Source organism: Notothenia rossii (assembly GCF_949606895.1).
Source record: "Notothenia rossii genome assembly, chromosome: 8".
In the NCBI taxonomy this organism is placed as follows: domain Eukaryota; kingdom Metazoa; phylum Chordata; class Actinopteri; order Perciformes; family Nototheniidae; genus Notothenia; species Notothenia rossii.
Genome location: NC_136906.1, coordinates 41,382,309 through 41,402,123, shown reverse-complemented (window position 1 = coordinate 41,402,123; position 19,815 = coordinate 41,382,309).

Here is a 19,815-nt window from a genome sequence, read left to right as displayed (position 1 = left end):
GATTAGAAATAGGTCTATAGTTGGCTAAAACCTCTGGATCTAGGTTGTGCTTTTTAAGAAGCGGTTTTATCACTGCTACTTTGAATGATTGTGGAACATAGCCTGATAATAAAGACATATTCATAATATTTAATAAAGAAGTGCTAATTAATGGAAACACTTATTTTAATAGATTAGTTGGAATCGGGTCTAAGATACACGTTGATGGTTTAGAAGAGAGAATCATTGAATTTAATTGTTCAAGGTTTATGGCTGAAAAGCATTCTAGTTTACTATCTAGTGTAATATTAGAACTTACGTTTCCGGGAGCTGTTGATAACACTATACTGGTCAAAGGCAAGAGGTCATTGATTTTGTTTCTAAGAGTAACAATTTTATCGTTAAAAAAGCACATAAAATCATTACTACTGAGTGCTATGGGAATAGAAGGCTCAGTCGAGCTGTGGCTCTCTGTCAGCCTGGCTACAGTGCTGAAAAGAAATCTTGCATTATTCTTATTCTCATCTATTAATGAAGAGTAGTATGCTGCTCTCGCTTTACGCAGTGCTTTCTTATATTCATTGAGAGTAATATGCCAAATTAAACGAGATTCTTCAAGTTTAGTGGAACGCCATATCCTTTCAAGTTGTCTCGACTTTTGCTTTATTTTGCGGGTTTCGGCATTATGCCATGGAGCTAATCTATGTTGTTTTATTTTCTTCTTTTTCAAAGGAGCAACAGAGTTTAATTTTATTCGCAGCGCATCTGTAGCACTATCAACAACATGATCAATTTGGGGTGGTGTACATTTTGTATAAGTTTCCTCCCCTACATGCAGACATGCTATCGAGTTAAGTATTGGTGGAATCTCTTCCTTAAATTTGGCTATAGCACTAACAGATAGGTTTCTGCTGCAGGAGCTTTTGACTAATGCTTTGTAGTCTAGTAACAGTACTTCAAAAGTTACTAAGAAATCGTCGGATAAAGCAGGATTATGCGGTTCTACTAATAGTTGCTCAATTTCAATACCATAAGTCAGAACAAGATCAAGAGTGTGATTATAGCAGTGGGTTGCTTTATTTACACTCTGACAGAAACCAACATGATCTAATATAGAGTTAAATGCAACAGTAAGGCTATTTTTTATCATCGTCAACATGAATATTAAAGTCACCTACGATAATTACTTTATCTGTTTTAAGTACCAAAGCTGATAAAAACTCAGAGAATTCTGATAAGAATTCTGAATAAGGACCTGGTGCACAGTACACTGTAACAAATAAGATTGGCTGCAAAGTTTTCCAGGTCGGATGCGTAAGACTGAAAATGAGGCTTTCAAAGGAGGTATAATTTAATTTTTGTTTAGTATTGATAAGTAAACTTGAGTCAAAGATTGCTGCAACTCCACCTCCTCGGCCCGTGCCTCGGGCAATATGAGTATTGATATGGCTGGGTGGAGTGGCCTCATTTATGCTGACATATTCTTCATGTCTCAACCAAGTTTCAGTGAGACAGCATATATCAATATTATAATCTGATATTAAATAATTTACCAGTATTGCTTTAGATGCTAGAGATCTTATGTTTAAGAGACCACATTTAATCTTCCTGTTTTGTTGCACTGTAGTAGTTGTTACATTTTCTTTTATTAGGTTATTATGTATGACACCTCTATTAGGTTTTACCTTAAATTGTCCTTGGGCAGACACACACACCGTTAATATTGGGTATTTTATTGGGTTCGGGATTCCTATGGATGACTGCCTAGGAGAGAGCGCAGAGAAGCGTGTAAGACTGCGACGACTCTGCCTCCTGGTCTCAACTCCAGTTTGTCATGGATTAAGTCCACAGAGCCCTGAAATGTTTGACGAAATGAGATTTGCACCTTCCAAAGTAGGATGAATGCCGTCTCTCTTAATCAGACCAGGTTTTCCCCAGAAGGCTGTCCAATTATTCACGAAGCCCACATTGTTTGCTGGGCACCACCAAGACAACCAGCGCTGAAATGATGACATGCGGCTATACATGTCATCATTGATCAGATTGGGGAAGGGACCAGAGAAGATTACGGTGTCCGACATTGTTTTAGCATAACTACACACCGACGCCACATTAAGTTTGGTGCATTCTGATTGGCATAAACGAACATCATTACCACCAACGTGAATAATAATCCTACTGTATTTACGTTTATTTTTAGCCAGCAGTCTAAGATGCGCCTCAACGTCGCCCGCTCTGGCCCCCGGAATGCATGTGACTGTGAACGCTTCGGTCTCTAAATTCACGTGTCTCATAATAGAGGTACCAATAACCAGAGTTGGCTTCTCAGCGGGTGTCTCGCTGAGTGGGGAATATCTGTTAGATACGTGAACGGGTTGGTGGGGACCTGCGGGTTTCACGTTATGCCCCTTCTGAACAGTCACCCATTCTCCCTGCTGCTCGGGAGTTGCCGGGGGACGGCTAAGAGGAGCTACCTTTTGCCGGTCCGCACCGGCTAACATGGGCTTTACTGTAGCTGAGTTATTTTCTAAGATGCAGAGCCGGGCTTCTATGGCTATGATTCCCGCCTCCAACCTAACAACTATACTACATTTAACACATGTATCGGTACCTGTAAAGGAGGTAGGGGAGTAACCAAACATGAGACAGTTAGAGCAGGAAATAGCACCCGAGGGTGGGGAAAGAGCCATGGCTAGCTATCAAGCTAAAGTAGCTACCGTTAGCAAACCCGAAAAGAGTGTAGGCAACTGTGGAGTTACAGTCGCTAAGAGAAGGAGAGTTTGTGAGTGCTTAAGCTGTAGTAACGTGTGATTACAACGTCAGGCAGTTGCTGTGATCAAGAGTTTTAAAACGATCGATTAAGTTAAGATAATAAGCTATCAGCAACAGAACAGGCACACGGGATACCCGGAGATGACAACAACAACCGGAAGTTACAACATGCTTACCGCAATAGTGGTCCGTGTTGGTGTGGTCTTGCTAGGACGCCGTTGGGTCCTAGCGCTCCGTGGTCGGGCCATAATTAAAACTGCGGTCGCACATGTGCGCGCAGTGATGAGTGGGCCCTCGCGTCCTTGCGCCCGTCGGGGAGGGCAGCCGGTCGTCCCGGCGTCAAGCAGACGCGCACGAGTCCTGGGAAATGAGCCGTTTGTCATTTCTATAATTTTCGCGTCACAGACTCCCAGGTCTTCCGGCAGCGACCCGGAAACGGATGTCGGCGCGCCGTCTCGAAGGAAAACAAATTTCTCTAAAGGGTCGTCGAGGATCGATTATCGAAGAGGCTGTCTGGAGGAGCCGTAACCGAGGATACACTGATTTAGAAGAGAAAGGAGAGTGGAGTCTCTCTGGAGGAGCTATAACCGAGGGTACACTGATGTATTCTCCGGAGTCGATTTCAGCCAACCGTGATGTTTAAAAGAGGCGTGACGCATGGCTGGACTTATGTCAATGAAGCACAGCTCTGCAAACTGTTCCCGTTGTGATTATAAATGATTCAAGATGATCAAATGTGCATCAGACTTTCCGCCCTTTACCATTTGTTTACTCACTAATCACATCCCCCTGGATGTTAGGCTATTTATTTTAATACAACTGCTTTCATTGTGAAGCGATGTTTACAGTGAGAACAGCAATACTATATGTAACAGGCCTATATTACACACTTTATTTGTATGCTTTAGTAGATATCTACATATTTTTCATGAAACTATATAGTGCTTCACATAATAAAATATACAAGGGCTCTAGCCTGATATATATAATATGCTTTAGGAGCTGTATGTGTGTGTTGTACAGTCAGTAGGTGTCTGTTGTGGAGTGTTTAGGTGTCTATTGTAATTGAATTTGCCGCAAGCAGAGCCGGTGTGTGTGTGTGTGGGTTAGGGGTAACCCTAACCCTATTTAGGGGCAATGGATGTCCACTTGCGGGAGACGACAGACAGTGGTGCGGTTAGCCAAAGTGACAATGGATGTCCACTTGCGGGAGACGACAGACAGTGGTGCGGTTAGCCAAAGTGACAGACCTAATGTTAGACCAATTTACAGGCAATGGACGTCCACTCTCGGGAGAGAGACCTCCAGCATGTGTCCCTGACATGGAGACTCTGTTTATTTCACTCATCCAGGACAGAGACCGGGGAAATCTCCTCTCTGTGGCCCCTCCAAGACCCCCAAAGGACGGACCACAGACCTCCAGCATGTGTCCCTGACATGGGCACCTCCATAACCTTGCACACCGTGAGTCCCCGGACTCCCGGACTTAAGCACTCCCCCACGGACTAAACCCAGATGTTCACACCCTACAGAACTCCATGCCCCTGGTTAACCTAAAGGGGGTGGATTTTGCGGTGCTTTACCGTCCGCACATCGGTATCCATATTCGGCCTTATTCACGGCACCACCACCCCTTCTGTGGAGGATATTCTCATGCTCCTGGTAACCCTTTAAATAGTCTGATACTGTCAGGGCTCATCACCGCACTTTAGAAGCCATAAATAATGTTTAAATGGTCGGGGAAAGTGTTTTTAAACGTCTGGAAGAGAGTTGTAGCCTGTCATTTTGCAGGATATCATTTAACATGTAACCTCTCCTGGAAATGCACAGAATATGTCCATTTCCAGGAGAGATTCCATGTTAAATTATATCCTGCAAAATGACAGGCTATAAACCAGGAACAAGTGTTTGAAAGGCGGGGAAAAGTTGTTTAAAATAGTCGGAAAAGTGTTTTTAAACGTCTGGAAGAGAGTTGTTGCCTGTCATTTTGCAGGATATAATTTAACATGGAACCTCTCCTGGAAATGCGCAGAGTATGTCCATTTCCAGGAGAGGTTCCATGTTAAATTATATCCTGCAAAATGACAGGCTATAAGCCAGGAACAAGTGTTTGAAAGGCGGGGAAAAGTTGTTTAAAATCGTCGGAAAAGTGTTTTTAAACGTCTGGAAGAGAGTTGTTGCCTGTCATTTTGCAGGATATAATTTAACATGGAACCTCTCCTGGAAATGCGCAGAGTATGTCCATTTCCAGGAGAGGTTCCATGTTAAATTATATCCTGCAAAATGACAGGCTATAAGCCAGGAACAAGTGTTTGAAAGGCGGGGAAAAGTTGTTTAAAATAGTCGGAAAAGTGTTTTTAAACGTCTGGAAGAGAGTTGTTGCCTGTCATTTTGCAGGATATAATTTAACATGGAACCTCTCCTGGAAATGCGCAGAGTATGTCCATTTCCAGGAGAGGTTCCATGTTAAATTATATCCTGCAAAATGACAGGCTATAAGCCAGGAACAAGTGTTTGAAAGGCGGGGAAAAGTTGTTTAAAATAGTCGGAAAAGTGTTTTTAAACGTCTGGAAGAGAGTTGTTGCCTGTCATTTTGCAGGATATAATTTAACATGGAACCTCTCCTGGAAATGCACAGAGTATGTCCATTTCCAGGAGAGGTTACATGTTAAATTATATCCTGCAAAATGACAGGCACTGTATTTGCCCCTGGGAACCTTCAAGGTTATACTAATGTTTTTTTTTTATTTTTTATTTAATTATCACACCACTTTTACAAAAACAGTATACAAAATAAACATAATAACAACATGATTAATCATGTTGCCTGGGGGCCATATTAGCCGTCTAACTTGTACAGTGCACCGGGGAAAAAAGGTTGAGTCCACGGCCCCTTTCCCCTCATCAGGAGTACCAATCGGTCCTGAAGAAGAGGTATCGCTGCTCTCCGCCCCTGAATCCTCTTCGGAGGTAGCTGACGGTGGTAGACCTCCTTCTGATGATGATGCTGCTGCAGCTGCTGCCGCCGCCCTGAACATGGAGCGGATCTTCAATGCCTCCTTTATTCCAGGCGTATTCGCGTAGAACCGGTCTGCAGTGCTTACGTCGTGGCACATAAACCTAGCCAGAATCGACCTGCTTTCTGGATCTTGGTGATGCTTGATATTGTCAGCCAGGGCAGTGCGCAAGATGGTGAAGGTGGCGGCTGTTTCTAGCCCAGCATCAGCCCAAGCCCTCTTCAAGTGAGCGTTCAGGTTCTTGGAAGCCTGCTTCCCCGATGTGAAAAGGAAGAATTCATTCTGAGGACCCGACAAGCCCTCTTTTATCCCCATCCACCGCATGACCCAGCTAAACTCCTTTATTGTAAGCACCAGCTGTGCTTCACCAAATGTCTTGGCAGTCTTGTGATCCTGCACGTGGATGATGTAGCCCTCAGCAGTGCCCCTTCTGTCCGCCTCAAAGACCTCCGTGTTGGTCATGTTTGCATACACACCCGGACGGTGGCCATACAGGAGGCTCCAATGGAGGGTTAGATAGCCATATAGCAGGTACTGGGTGATTGAGGTCGGATTGCTAGCCATCAGGTCAAGGAGATCAGGGATGCGCTTCTCAGCGGCCGCCATGGCGGCGAGAAGCTCCGCCTGGCTCGGCAGACGATCCAGCTTGTCCCTCTTCACCTTAAACTGGTGGAGAGTGACAGACTTTTTCAAATCGTTAATGTTGGCTTTCACCTCTCTGATGATGTTGGTTATATCAGACTGGGTGAGCCTGCACCCCCGGAGCTTTGATGCAGACAAGTACCTCAGGAAATGGTTCACAGTCTTCAGGAACAACAGCGATGTTGTGACTGTCCGGCCCGACTCTGAAATATACTTGCTCCAGCCACGGACCCTCTTTGTGTCTTTTAGAAACAGCCAGTCTGACAGCCGGTCAAAACCATGGGCCATGAATACTATGAAGTTCTTTATCCGGCTGACATTGGACATACAATTCTCTTTCCGTTTTACTGTCGGTGCAAGACCCTCACAATGACCTCTGTATGTCTGAATGTACGTCTCCATGCTTTTAGGCAACGTGATTTCACGCATGGTATTCCGCAGTCCCTTCCCAGTGCACCATTGATTTTGGGAAGAGGGCCAGTCCTTAGCCAGATTAGCTTTCAGCTTATTGGAGACAGACGCACGGGTCTTCTGGCATACAGGGGTCTCACTACAGGAGGCTTCTACGGACCGCATGACAGTCTTCATCGGGGTCTTGCTTCCGGAGGCTTCTGGGGACCGCATCACAGACTTGAGAGGGATCTCACTCGCAGAGGCTTCTATGGACCGCATGACAGTCTTCACTGGGGTCTCACTACCGGAGGCTTCTGGGGACCACATGACAGTCTTCACTGGGGTCTTGCTTCCGGAGGCTTCTGGGGACCGCATCACAGACTTGAGAGGGGTCTCACTACCGGAGGCTTTGTCGGACCGCATGACAGTCTTCACCGGGGTCTTGCTTCCGGAGGCTTCTGGGGACCGCATGACAGTCTTCACCGGGGTCTCACTACCGGAGGCTTTGTCGGACCGCATGACAGTCTTCACCGGGGTCTTGCTTCCGGAGGCTTCTGGGGACCGCATCACAGACTTGAGGGGGGTCTCACTCGAAGAGGCTTCTATGGACCGCATGACAGTCTTCACCGGGGTCTTGAGAGGGGTATTGCTGCCGGAGGCTACTGAGTTCATGTCGGGGGTACTTGGGATTGCTACGCCCTTAAATCGTATACATTCTTCGTCTTCCTCAAGCAGAGCAGCAGTGGCATTCTGCTTCCTGGGTTTTAGACCCTGTTTTAGCCTGGAGCGCAGGGTCTTCACCTCATCAATGAGGTCATCCTTCTGAGCCCTCAATGCCACATTGTCCAGCCTCACCTGCATGCAGTCCTCTTCGTCACACTCGGTATGTGGGGAGAAGGGTGGAGGGTGCACCGGGTATTCCTCCTCATTGTCTATATCCAATGATGTAGCCATTCCAATGATGGGATTAGTCTCTCGGAGGTCATGGAGCAACTGCAGGGCCACACTATGCTTCAGCCTTGCCATGACCTGATGTGCCTCATCTCGGGAGAACTCAGGGTGGTCACGAGTTACATGACGGTGTAGTTTCCTCCCAGCATACGAACACCCTGTGATGGGACAGGGTTTGGTCCGAACATTTATTCTACCACTGGCCATTTTAAGAATGATGCCTCTTTCATCCAGGTTCCGCACTGCATGTTTGTGCTTAAGGTGCTTATTCAAAGCCAGATAGCGGAGGCTGCACACCGGGCATTCGGTCAACATCCTTCCAAAAACACACACAATGAATTCTATTTAAATGGTTTTCTGTTTCTCCGTTTATATGCGTTAGCCAACTGCTGATTGCAACCATGGGTCCGATGCTTCAATGCAGGGAACACGGACCAAGGGGAGGACTTGGGTTACCACCTGGTTAAAATGGTCCCACCTCCGCACAAACGCGACTGGCGATGGGTCCGATACATTGATTGTTTTTTGTTTCATGGTTCTGCCACGAACTCACAAGACAGTTTTGGGTACAAAACGTGGGGGTAACAGTACCTCCGGGCGCTCCGTCCCGCTCCGGCTTTCGCCGCAGCGGGGGGAGGAGGCATTGAACCCCTCGCACCTGCCCCCGGAGGAGGCAGGGGAGTCAGGTACCCGGAGGCGCACGGTGGACGGCCAGGGCGAGACCGCCACACCGCACTGGAGTCAGAGTTCCGAGTTTTTCGAGCCAGGTCCCGGTGAAACGCAGTACGGAGCACCCGGCAGGAACCTCCAGCAGACCCCCCCGCGCGGTTCCCTCGTCCCTCGGAAGAGGCGGAGAGGTGGGTGTTTTTCATCTGCTGGCGGACTGCCGGGGAGAACGTGCTGCTCGGGAGCCAGGCTCAGAGTTAGTGGAAGTGAGAGCCCGTGCACCTGCCTTTTACAGCAGGCACGCGCTGGTATCGGGGTGGGGAGAGAAGGTAGATGCAGAGGCTGCAGAAACAGCCAGAGCCTTTCCCCTCTAACACACCCCTCATTTGGTTCATGAGCACTGGGCAGAGTCCCCTGTCAACTCTCCTTATATTCCTCCGGAGACCAGTTGGGAAATGGCAGCATCCCAATTCACCTGGTAGACCATATCGTTAAATGAGCTCAGTAATGTACTGCACAACATCACATGGGTAAAATGAGCTATATCATGCACTGCAAAATCACATTTGGTTTATTTCCAAAAAGCCTGGAAAAAACCCATATCCATCATGTCCTGTAAAATATCATTCTTTGTTTATATCCGCTCCAGGATTACCCGTAGTTTGGATGAACCGACCGCCAAGCACCGGAAGCTGGACCCGGGGGAGGAGGCCCTCCGATGGCGGGTCAAATTTGATGATACCGCAGCTGGCTGGACACTAGCCGTAGAAGAACACCTGGGCGGGACCAGGCATGTCCCTCTTTGCAGACAAGCATATGCGCTCCCAGGAGCAGAGTCAATCCCACAGTTTGGAGGAACCGACCGCCAAGCACCGGAAGCTGGACCCGGGGAGGAGGCCCTCCGATGGCGGGTTAAATTTGATGATACCGCAGCTGGCTGGACACTAGCCGTAGAAGAACACCTGGGCGGGACCAGGCATGTCCCTCTTTGCAGACAAGCATATGTGCTCCCAGGAGCAGAGTCAATCCCACAGTTTGGAGGAACCGACCGCCAAGCACCGGAAGCTGGACCCGGGGAGGAGGCCCTCCGATGGCGGGTCAAATTTGATGATACCGCAGCTGGCTGGACACTAGCCGTAGAAGAACACCTGGGCGGGACCAGGCATGTCCCTCTTTGCAGACAAGCATATGTGCTCCCAGGAGCAGAGTCAATCCCACAGTTTGGAGGAACCGACCGCCAAGCACCGGAAGCTGGACCCGGGGAGGAGGCCCTCCGATGGCGGGTCAAATTTGATGATACCGCAGCTGGCTGGACACTAGCCGTAGAAGAACACCTGGGCGGGACCAGGCATGTCCCTCTTTGCAGACAAGCATATGTGCTCCCAGGAGCAGAGTCAATCCCACAGTTTGGAGGAACCGACCGCCAAGCACCGGAAGCTGGACCCGGGGAGGAGGCCCTCCGATGGCGGGTCAAATTTGATGATACCGCAGCTGGCTGGACACTAGCCGTAGAAGAACACCTGGGCGGGACCAGGCATGTCCCTCTTTGCAGACAAGCATATGTGCTCCCAGGAGCAGAGTCAATCCCACAGTTTGGAGGAACCGACCGCCAAGCACCGGAAGCTGGACCCGGGGAGGAGGCCCTCCGATAGCGGGTCAAATTTGATGATACCGCAGCTGGCTGGACACTAGCCGTAGAAGAACACCTGGGCGGGACCAGGCATGTCCCTCTTTGCAGACAAGCATATGTGCTCCCAGGAGCAGAGTCAATCCCACAGTTTGGAGGAACCGACCGCCAAGCACCGGAAGCTGGACCCGGGGAGGAGGCCCTCCGATGGCGGGTCAAATTTGATGATACCGCAGCTGGCTGGACACTAGCCGTAGAAGAACACCTGGGCGGGACCAGGCATGTCCCTCTTTGCAGACAAGCATATGCGCTCCCAGGAGCAGAGTCAAACCCGCAGTTTGGAAGAACCGACCGCCAGAGCACTGGCACGAAGCCGGGCCGGCGGAGGCCTTCCGATGGCGGGTCACGTTTGCCATTCGATCAATGTCTTTGCAGACAAGCATATATGTGGTTGTTACGCAGGATCAAACAGGTAGTTTGATGAAGTAGGGTCCTGTGCCCGGAGCAAGGCCAATTGCTGAATGCCGCAGCCGACTAAGGCCGCTATGCCACAGTGGAGGATGAGAGAAACAGGTGTTTGTTTTGCATTCCGCGGCAAAGAGGGGAGGTGGAACTTCCACCCCGCTACGGAACCTGTGGTGGGACCCCTGAGTCAGACGGTTCGTCTTGGAAACGCTTCATATCGGTCGGCCTGGGAGGTAAGAGACACGCAGGGTAACGGACACGCAGGGTTACCCCCACGCAGCCCACGCAACACGGAGGAGGCAGGGGAGTCTGGTACCCGGAGGCGCATGGCCGCAACACCGCACTGGAGTCAGGGTTTCGAGTTTTTCGAGCCAGGTCCCAGTGAACGCAAGACTCCAGCAGGAGCCTCCAGCAGACCCCCCCGACGTTTCCCTCGTCCCTCCCGGCCATCAGAGTCGAACCCGCAGTTCGGAGGAACCGACCGCCAGAGCACCGGCACGAGGCCGGGCCGGCGGAGGCCCTCCGATGGCGGGTCGCGTTTGCCATTCGATCAGTGAGAAATCAGAAGAGGAAGGGGGAAAAAAAAGACTAACTTGTCTTTTTGGAGTTCCATCAAAAATGGGTGAAAATGAAAAAATGTATCCGAGAATAGTGCCCCATAAGGCGGGTAAAGTCCCCTGTCAACTCCCCTCACCTTCCTCCACACTCTGAAAAAGTCAGAGTTATTTTTTGGAGAACCATCAAAAATGGGTGAAAATGAAAAAATGTATCCGAGAATAGTGCCCCATAAGGCGGGTAAAGTCCCCTGTCAACTCCCCTCACCTTCCTCCACACTCTGAAAAAGTCAGAGTTATTTTTTGGAGAACGATCAAAAATGGGTGAAAATGAAAAAATGTATCCGAGAATAGTGCCCCATAAGGCGGGTAAAGTCCCCTGTCAACTCCCCTCACCTTCCTCCACACTCTGAAAAAGTCAGTTATTTTTTGGAGAACCATCAAAAATGGGTGAAAATGAAAAAATGTACCTGAGAATAGTGCCCCATAAGGCGGGTAAAGTCCCCTGTCAACTCCCCTCACCTTCCTCCACACTCTGAAAAAGTCAGTTATTTTTTGGAGAACCATCAAAAATGGGTGAAAATGAAAAAATGTATCCGAGAATAGTGCCCCATAAGGCGGGTAAAGTCCCCTGTCAACTCCCCTCTCCTTCCTCCACACTCTGAAAAAGTCAGAGTTATTTTTTGGAGAACCATCAAAAATGGGTGAAAATGAAAAAATGTATCCGAGAATAGTGCCCCATAAGGCGGGTAAAGTCCCCTGTCAACTCCCCTCACCTTCCTCCACACTCTGAAAAAGTCAGAGTTATTTTTTGGAGAACCATCAAAAATGGGTGAAAATGAAAAAATGTATCCGAGAATAGTGCCCCATAAGGCGGGTAAAGTCCCCTGTCAACTCCCCTCACCTTCCTCCACACTCTGAAAAAGTCAGAGTTATTTTTTGGAGAACCATCAAAAATGGGTGAAAATGAAAAAATGTATCCGAGAATAGTGCCCCATAAGGCGGGTAAAGTCCCCTGTCAACTCCCCTCACCTTCCTCCACACTCTGAAAAAGTCAGAGTTATTTTTTGGAGAACCATCAAAAATGGGTGAAAATGAAAAAATGTATCCGAGAATAGTGCCCCATAAGGCGGGTAAAGTCCCCTGTCAACTCCCCTCACCTTCCTCCACACTCTGAAAAAGTCAGAGTTATTTTTTGGAGAACCATCAAAAATGGGTGAAAATGAAAAAATGTATCCGAGAATAGTGCCCCATAAGGCGGGTAAAGTCCCCTGTCAACTCCCTTCACCTTCCTCCACACTCTGAAAAAGTCAGAGTTATTTTTTGGAGAACCATCAAAAAGGGCTAAAAGTGTTGAAATGTATCCGAGAATAGTGCCCCATAAGGCGGGTAAAGTCCCCTGTCAACTCCCCTCACCTTCCTCCACACTCTGAAAAAGTCAGTTATTTTTTGGAGAACCATCAAAAATGGGTGAAAATGAAAAAATGTATCCGAGAATAGTATCCCATAAGGCGGGTAAAGTCCCCTGTCAACTCCCCTCACCTTCCTCCACACTCTGAAAAAGTCAGAGTTATTTTTTGGAGAACCATCAAAAATGGGTGAAAATGAAAACATGTATCCGAGAATAGTGCCCCATAAGGCGGGTAAAGTCCCCTGTCAACTCCCCTCACCTTCCTCCACACTCTGAAAAAGTCAGAGTTATTTTTTGGAGAACCATCAAAAATGGGTGAAAATGAAAAAATGTATCCGAGAATAGTGCCCCATAAGGCGGGTAAAGTCCCCTGTCAACTCCCCTCACCTTCCTCCACACTCTGAAAAAGTCAGAGTTATTTTTTGGAGAACCATCAAAAATGGGTGAAAATGAAAAAATGTATCCGAGAATAGTGCCCCATAAGGCGGGTAAAGTCCCCTGTCAACTCCCCTCACCTTCCTCCACACTCTGAAAAAGTCAGAGTTATTTTTTGGAGAACCATCAAAAATGGGTGAAAATGAAAAAATGTATCCGAGAATAGTGCCCCATAAGGCGGGTAAAGTCCCCTGTCAACTCCCCTCACCTTCCTCCACACTCTGAAAAAGTCAGAGTTATTTTTTGGAGAACCATCAAAAATGGGTGAAAATGAAAAAATGTATCCGAGAATAGTGCCCCATAAGGCGGGTAAAGTCCCCTGTCAACTCCCCTCACCTTCCTCCACACTCTGAAAAAGTCAGAGTTATTTTTTGGAGAACCATCAAAAATGGGTGAAAATGAAAAAATGTATCCGAGAATAGTGCCCCATAAGGCGGGTAAAGTCCCCTGTCAACTCCCCTCACCTTCCTCCACACTCTGAAAAAGTCAGTTATTTTTTGGAGAACCATCAAAAATGGGTGAAAATGAAAAAATGTATCCGAGAATAGTGCCCCATAAGGCAGGTAAAGTCCCCTGTCAACTCCCCTCACCTTCCTCCACACTCTGAAAAAGTCAGAGTTATTTTTTGGAGAACCATCAAAAATGGGTGAAAATTAAAAAATGTATCCGAGAATAGTGCCCCATAAGGCGGGTAAAGTCCCCTGTCAACTCCCCTCACCTTCCTCCAGAGCCCAGTTCAAAAACTTTAAGTTTGGTAAGAACCATGCTGGGGGGTCTCCAGGCAACAAAATGTATCCGAGCCAAAGTGCACATACAGCGGATGAATTCCTCCATGAAGTTACACAGCCGTTTTTTTTCTGAGTCCTCTCAAAAACCGGGTTTCCGATTTCGTGCAGAAGGTAGCTTGTAAAACATGAACGGTTTTTTACAACGGAGGAGGGGAAGTCTGGATTCCCCTCTCCGTTGTACCTTGCAACGGGGGAGGGGAAAAGTGTTCGGCGCTTCGTCCCGAAGCGCCGAACACTTTTCCCCTTCTCCAATTCTCAGATCCCCTCTCCCATGTAATTTTAAAAGTTCATTTTTTGATTATTTTAACATATAATTGACCGTTTTCTTTCATTTCTTTTTCATTCCACGGGTGGGGGCCTATGGCAGGCTGCCTATGAGCTCCCAAATTTGGCCCGGATCATCCGGGATTTGTGGGATAAGCTCCATAAACTGACAAAGTCATCCAAATATGTCGCTTTTATAGCCCAAAGATATATCATGCAAATACATTAAAATAGTAAAAGGTACGATTGTGCTCGGCATTAACCGGAATTTGATTTATATAGCCCCCAAAAAATGATTAAAAATCATTTTCGTGGGGAAAAGTGTTAAAACGCCTGATTAAAGCATTTGCGGGACACCAGCGAGCTCCAGACTATGTGCATTGTGTCGGGGACCCTGGAGAACGATAAGACCCATCATTTAAATACAAAACCCACCATTAAAAGTCACTTTTAGGGGCAAAAGACAGCCTCTGTCCACTTCGTTAACAAACTGATAGGCAAATGGACAAAAGTGTGAATAAAGCATTTGCGGGACCCCAGCGAGCTCCAGACTAGTTGCATTGTGTCGGGGACCCTCCGCAATGATAAGACCAATCATTTAAATACAAAAAACACCATTAAAAGTCACTTTTAGGGGCAAAAAACAGCCTCTGTCCACTTCGTTAACAAACTGATGGGCAAATGGACAAAAGTGTGATTAAAGCATTTGCGGGACCCCAGCGAGCTCCAGACTAGTTGCATTGTCTTGGGGACCCTCCACAAGGATAAGACCCATCATTTAAATACAAAAAACACCATTAAAAGTCACTTTTAGGGGCAAAAAACAGCCTCTGTCCACTTCGTTAACAAACTGATGGGCAAATGGACAAAAGTGTGATTAAAGCATTTGCGGGACCCCAGTGAGCTCCAGACTAGTTGCATTGTCTTGGGGACCCTCCACAAGGATAAGACCCATCATTTAAATACAAAAAACACCATTAAAAGTCACTTTTAGGGGCAAAAAACAGCCTCTGTCCACTTCGTTAACAAACTGATGGGTAAATGGACAAAAGTGTGATTAAAGCATTTGCGGGACCCCAGCGGGCTCCAGACTAGTTGCATTGTGTCGGGGACCCTGGAGAATGATAAGACCCATCATTTAAATACAAAAAACACCATTAAAAGTCACTTTTAAGGGCAAAAAACAGCCTCTGTCCACTTCGTTAACAAACTGATAGGAAAATGGACAAAATCATGATTAAAGCATTTTGCGGGACCCCAGCGAGCTCCAGACTAGTTGCATTGTGTCGGGGACCCTGGAGAACGATAAGACCCATCATTTAAATACAAAAAACACTATTAAAAGTCACTTTTAGGGGCAAAAAACAGCCTCTGTCCACTTCGTTAACAAACTGATAGGCAAATGGACAAAAGTGTGAATAAAGCATTTGCGGGACCCCAGCGAGCTCCAGACTAGTTGCATTGTGTCGGGGACCCTCCGCAATGATAAGACCCATCATTTAAATACAAAAAACACCATTAAAAGTCACTTTTAGGGGCAAAAAACAGCCTCTGTCCACTTCGTTAACAAACTGATAGGCAAATGGACAAAAGTGTGAATAAAGCATTTGCGGGACCCCAGCGAGCTCCAGACTAGTTGCATTGTGTCGGGGACCCTCCGCAATGATAAGACCAATCATTTAAATACAAAAAACACCATTAAAAGTCACTTTTAGGGGCAAAAAACAGCCTCTGTCCACTTCGTTAACAAACTGATGGGCAAATGGACAAAAGTGTGATTAAAGCATTTGCGGGACCCCAGCGAGCTCCAGACTAGTTGCATTGTCTTGGGGACCCTCCACAAGGATAATACCCATCATTTAAATACAAAAAACACCATTAAAAGTCACTTTTAGGGGCAAAAAACAGCCTCTGTCCACTTCGTTAACAAACTGATGGGCAAATGGACAAAAGTGTGATTAAAGCATTTGCGGGACCCCAGCGAGCTCCAGACTAGTTGCATTGTGTCGGGGACCCTGGAGAATGATAAGACCCATCATTTAAATACAAAAAACACCATTAAAAGTCACTTTTAAGGGCAAAAAACAGCCTCTGTCCACTTCGTTAACAAACTGATGGGCAAATGGACAAAAGTGTGATTAAAGCATTTGCGGGACCCCAGCGAGCTCCAGACTAGTTGCATTGTGTCGGGGACCCTCCGCAATGATAAGACCAATCATTTAAATACAAAAAACACCATTAAAAGTCACTTTTAGGGGCGAAAAACAGCCTCTGTCCACTTCGTTAACAAACTGATAGGCAAATGGACAGAAGGGGGAACACGGCCCAGCCGCTGCTCCGCTGCTCCAGACTATGTGCATTGTGTCGGGGAGCCAGGTCAAACCCCTCCATGCACACCGCCAGAACCAGAACCTCACGACCCTGGTGACCTTAAAGGTGTTTGTCTTTGTTTGTTTTTGTACTCCACATAGACAGGCAGGTGTTCAGCACCACGGACAGAGCGGGCCCGCTGCTGCTGCTGCTGGAAGGTGGAACACTTTGAGTCTTTTTATTTTCTCTTTTCTCCCTGCTCCTGCACACACCTTTTGTTCCCCTCCTCTGCCTTACACATCCTCCCACGCTCGAGCACTCCTCACTCGGACTAAACCCCTCCATGCACACCGCCAGAACCAGAACCTCACGACCCTGGTGACCTTAAAGGTGTTGTCTTTGTTTGTTTTTGTATTCCACATAGACAGGCTGGGGTTCAGCACCACGCACAGAGCCTACCCGCTACCTCCAGGGCGCATCACCACATTTTACAAGCCAGGAAAGGTGCATGGATCCTGGGTAAACATTGATTAAGTGTTTTTAAATGTGTGGAACAGTGTTTTGTCACTTTCAAAACTCTCCTGTCATTGACCGGAGAATTTGGGTCGATGTTGTATTCAATCTGGCCATTAATATTCCAGTGAGACGAAGTACGTACATTGACCGGAGTGATCCCATGTTAATGTTGTCCAAATACCGGAACATTCCCTAACCCTATTTAGGGGCAATGGATGTCCACGTGCGGGAGACGACAGACAGTGGTGCGGTTAGCCAAAGTGACAATGGATGTCCACTTGCGGGAGACGACAGACAGTGGTGCGGTTAGCCAAAGTGACAGACCTAATGTTAGACCAATTTACAGGCAATGGACGTCCACTCTCGGGAGAGAGACCTCCAGCATGTGTCCCTGACATGGAGACTCTGTTTATTTCACTCATCCAGGACAGAGACCGGGGAAATCTCCTCTCTGTGGCCCCTCCAAGACCCCCAAAGGACGGACCACAGACCTCCAGCATGTGTCCCTGACATGGGCACCTCCATAACCTTGCACACCGTGAGTCCCCGGACTCCCGGACTTAAGCACTCCCCCACGGACTAAACCCAGATGTTCACACCCTACAGAACTCCATGCCCCTGGTTAACCTAAAGGGGGTGGATTTTGCGGTGCTTTACCGTCGGCACATCGGTATCCATATTCGGCCTTATTCACGGCACCACCACCCCTTCTGTGGAGGATATTCTCATGCTCCTGGTAACCCTTTAAATAGTCTGATACTGTCAGGGCTCATCACCGCACTTTACAAGCCATAAATAATGTTTAAATGGTCGGGGAAAGTGTTTTTAAACGTCTGGAAGAGAGTTGTAGCCTGTCATTTTGCAGGATATCATTTAACATGTAACCTCTCCTGGAAATGCACAGAATATGTCCATTTCCAGGAGAGATTCCATGTTAAATTATATCCTGCAAAATGACAGGCTATAAGCCAGGAACAAGTGTTTGAAAGGCGGGGAAAAGTTGTTTAAAATAGTCGGAAAAGTGTTTTTAAACGTCTGGAAGAGAGTTGTTGCCTGTCATTTTGCAGGATATAATTTAACATGGAACCTCTCCTGGAAATGCGCAGAGTATGTCCATTTCCAGGAGAGGTTCCATGTTAAATTATATCCTGCAAAATGACAGGCTATAAGCCAGGAACAAGTGTTTGAAATGCGGGGAAAAGTTGTTTAAAATAGTCGGAAAAGTGTTTTTAAACGTCTGGAAGAGAGTTGTTGCCTGTCATTTTGCAGGATATAATTTAACATGGAACCTCTCCTGGAAATGCGCAGAGTATGTCCATTTCCAGGAGAGGTTCCATGTTAAATTATATCCTGCAAAATGACAGGCTATAAGCCAGGAACAAGTGTTTGAAAGGCGGGGAAAAGTTGTTTAAAATAGTCTGATACCTCCAGGGCGCATCACCGCATTTTACAAGCCAGGGAAGGTGTCGGAATCCTGGGTAAACATTGTTTAAATAGTCTGACACCTGGCACTGTATTTGCCCCTGGGAGAGGTTCCATGTTAAATTATATCCTGCAAAATGACAGGCTATAAGCCAGGAACAAGTGTTTGAAAGGCGGGGAAAAGTTGTTTAAAATAGTCTGATACCTCCAGGGCGCATCACCGCATTTTACAAGCCAGGGAAGGTGTCGGAATCCTGGGTAAACATTGTTTAAATAGTCTGACACCTGGCACTGTATTTGCCCCTGGGAGAGGTTCCATGTTAAATTATATCCTGCAAAATGACAGGCTATAAGCCAGGAACAAGTGTTTGAAAGGCGGGGAAAAGTTGTTTAAAATAGTCTGATACCTCCAGGGCGCATCACCGCATTTTACAAGCCAGGGAAGGTGTCGGAATCCTGGGTAAACATTGTTTAAATAGTCTGACACCTGGCACTGTATTTGCCCCTGGGAGAGGTTCCATGTTAAATTATATCCTGCAAAATGACAGGCTATAAGCCAGGAACAAGTGTTTGAAAGGCGGGGAAAAGTTGTTTAAAATAGTCTGATACCTCCAGGGCGCATCACCGCATTTTACAAGCCAGGGAAGGTGTCGGAATCCTGGGTAAACATTGTTTAAATAGTCTGACACCTGGCACTGTATTTGCCCCTGGGAGAGGTTCCATGTTAAATTATATCCTGCAAAATGACAGGCTATAAGCCAGGAACAAGTGTTTGAAAGGCGGGGAAAAGTTGTTTAAAATAGTCTGATACCTCCAGGGCGCATCACCGCATTTTACAAGCCAGGGAAGGTGTCGGAATCCTGGGTAAACATTGTTTAAATAGTCTGACACCTGGCACTGTATTTGCCCCTGGGAGAGGTTCCATGTTAAATTATATCCTGCAAAATGACAGGCTATAAGCCAGGAACAAGTGTTTGAAAGGCGGGGAAAAGTTGTTTAAAATAGTCTGATACCTCCAGGGCGCATCACCGCATTTTACAAGCCAGGGAAGGTGTCGGAATCCTGGGTAAACATTGTTTAAATAGTCTGACACCTGGCACTGTATTTGCCCCTGGGAGAGGTTCCATGTTAAATTATATCCTGCAAAATGACAGGCTATAAGCCAGGAACAAGTGTTTGAAAGGCGGGGAAAAGTTGTTTAAAATAGTCTGATACCTCCAGGGCGCATCACCGCATTTTACAAGCCAGGGAAGGTGTCGGAATCCTGGGTAAACATTGTTTAAATAGTCTGACACCTGGCACTGTATTTGCCCCTGGGAAACTTCAAGGTTTTATTCATGTTTTATTATTTATTTAATAATCACATGATTTTTACAAAAACAGTATACACAGTATACATATATACAATAATAATAATAATAATAATATAACAATATACATAATAAAAACATGAAAAGTGGTGAAAATGAGAAAATGTATCCGAAAATAGTGCCTCCTAATGCGGGCATGTGGACAGTAGCCACAGACTCACAGGCACACACACACATGCAGAGATCCAGGGGGCGGAGCACATGGCTTTTTTTACCCAGAAATAAGTCTATGA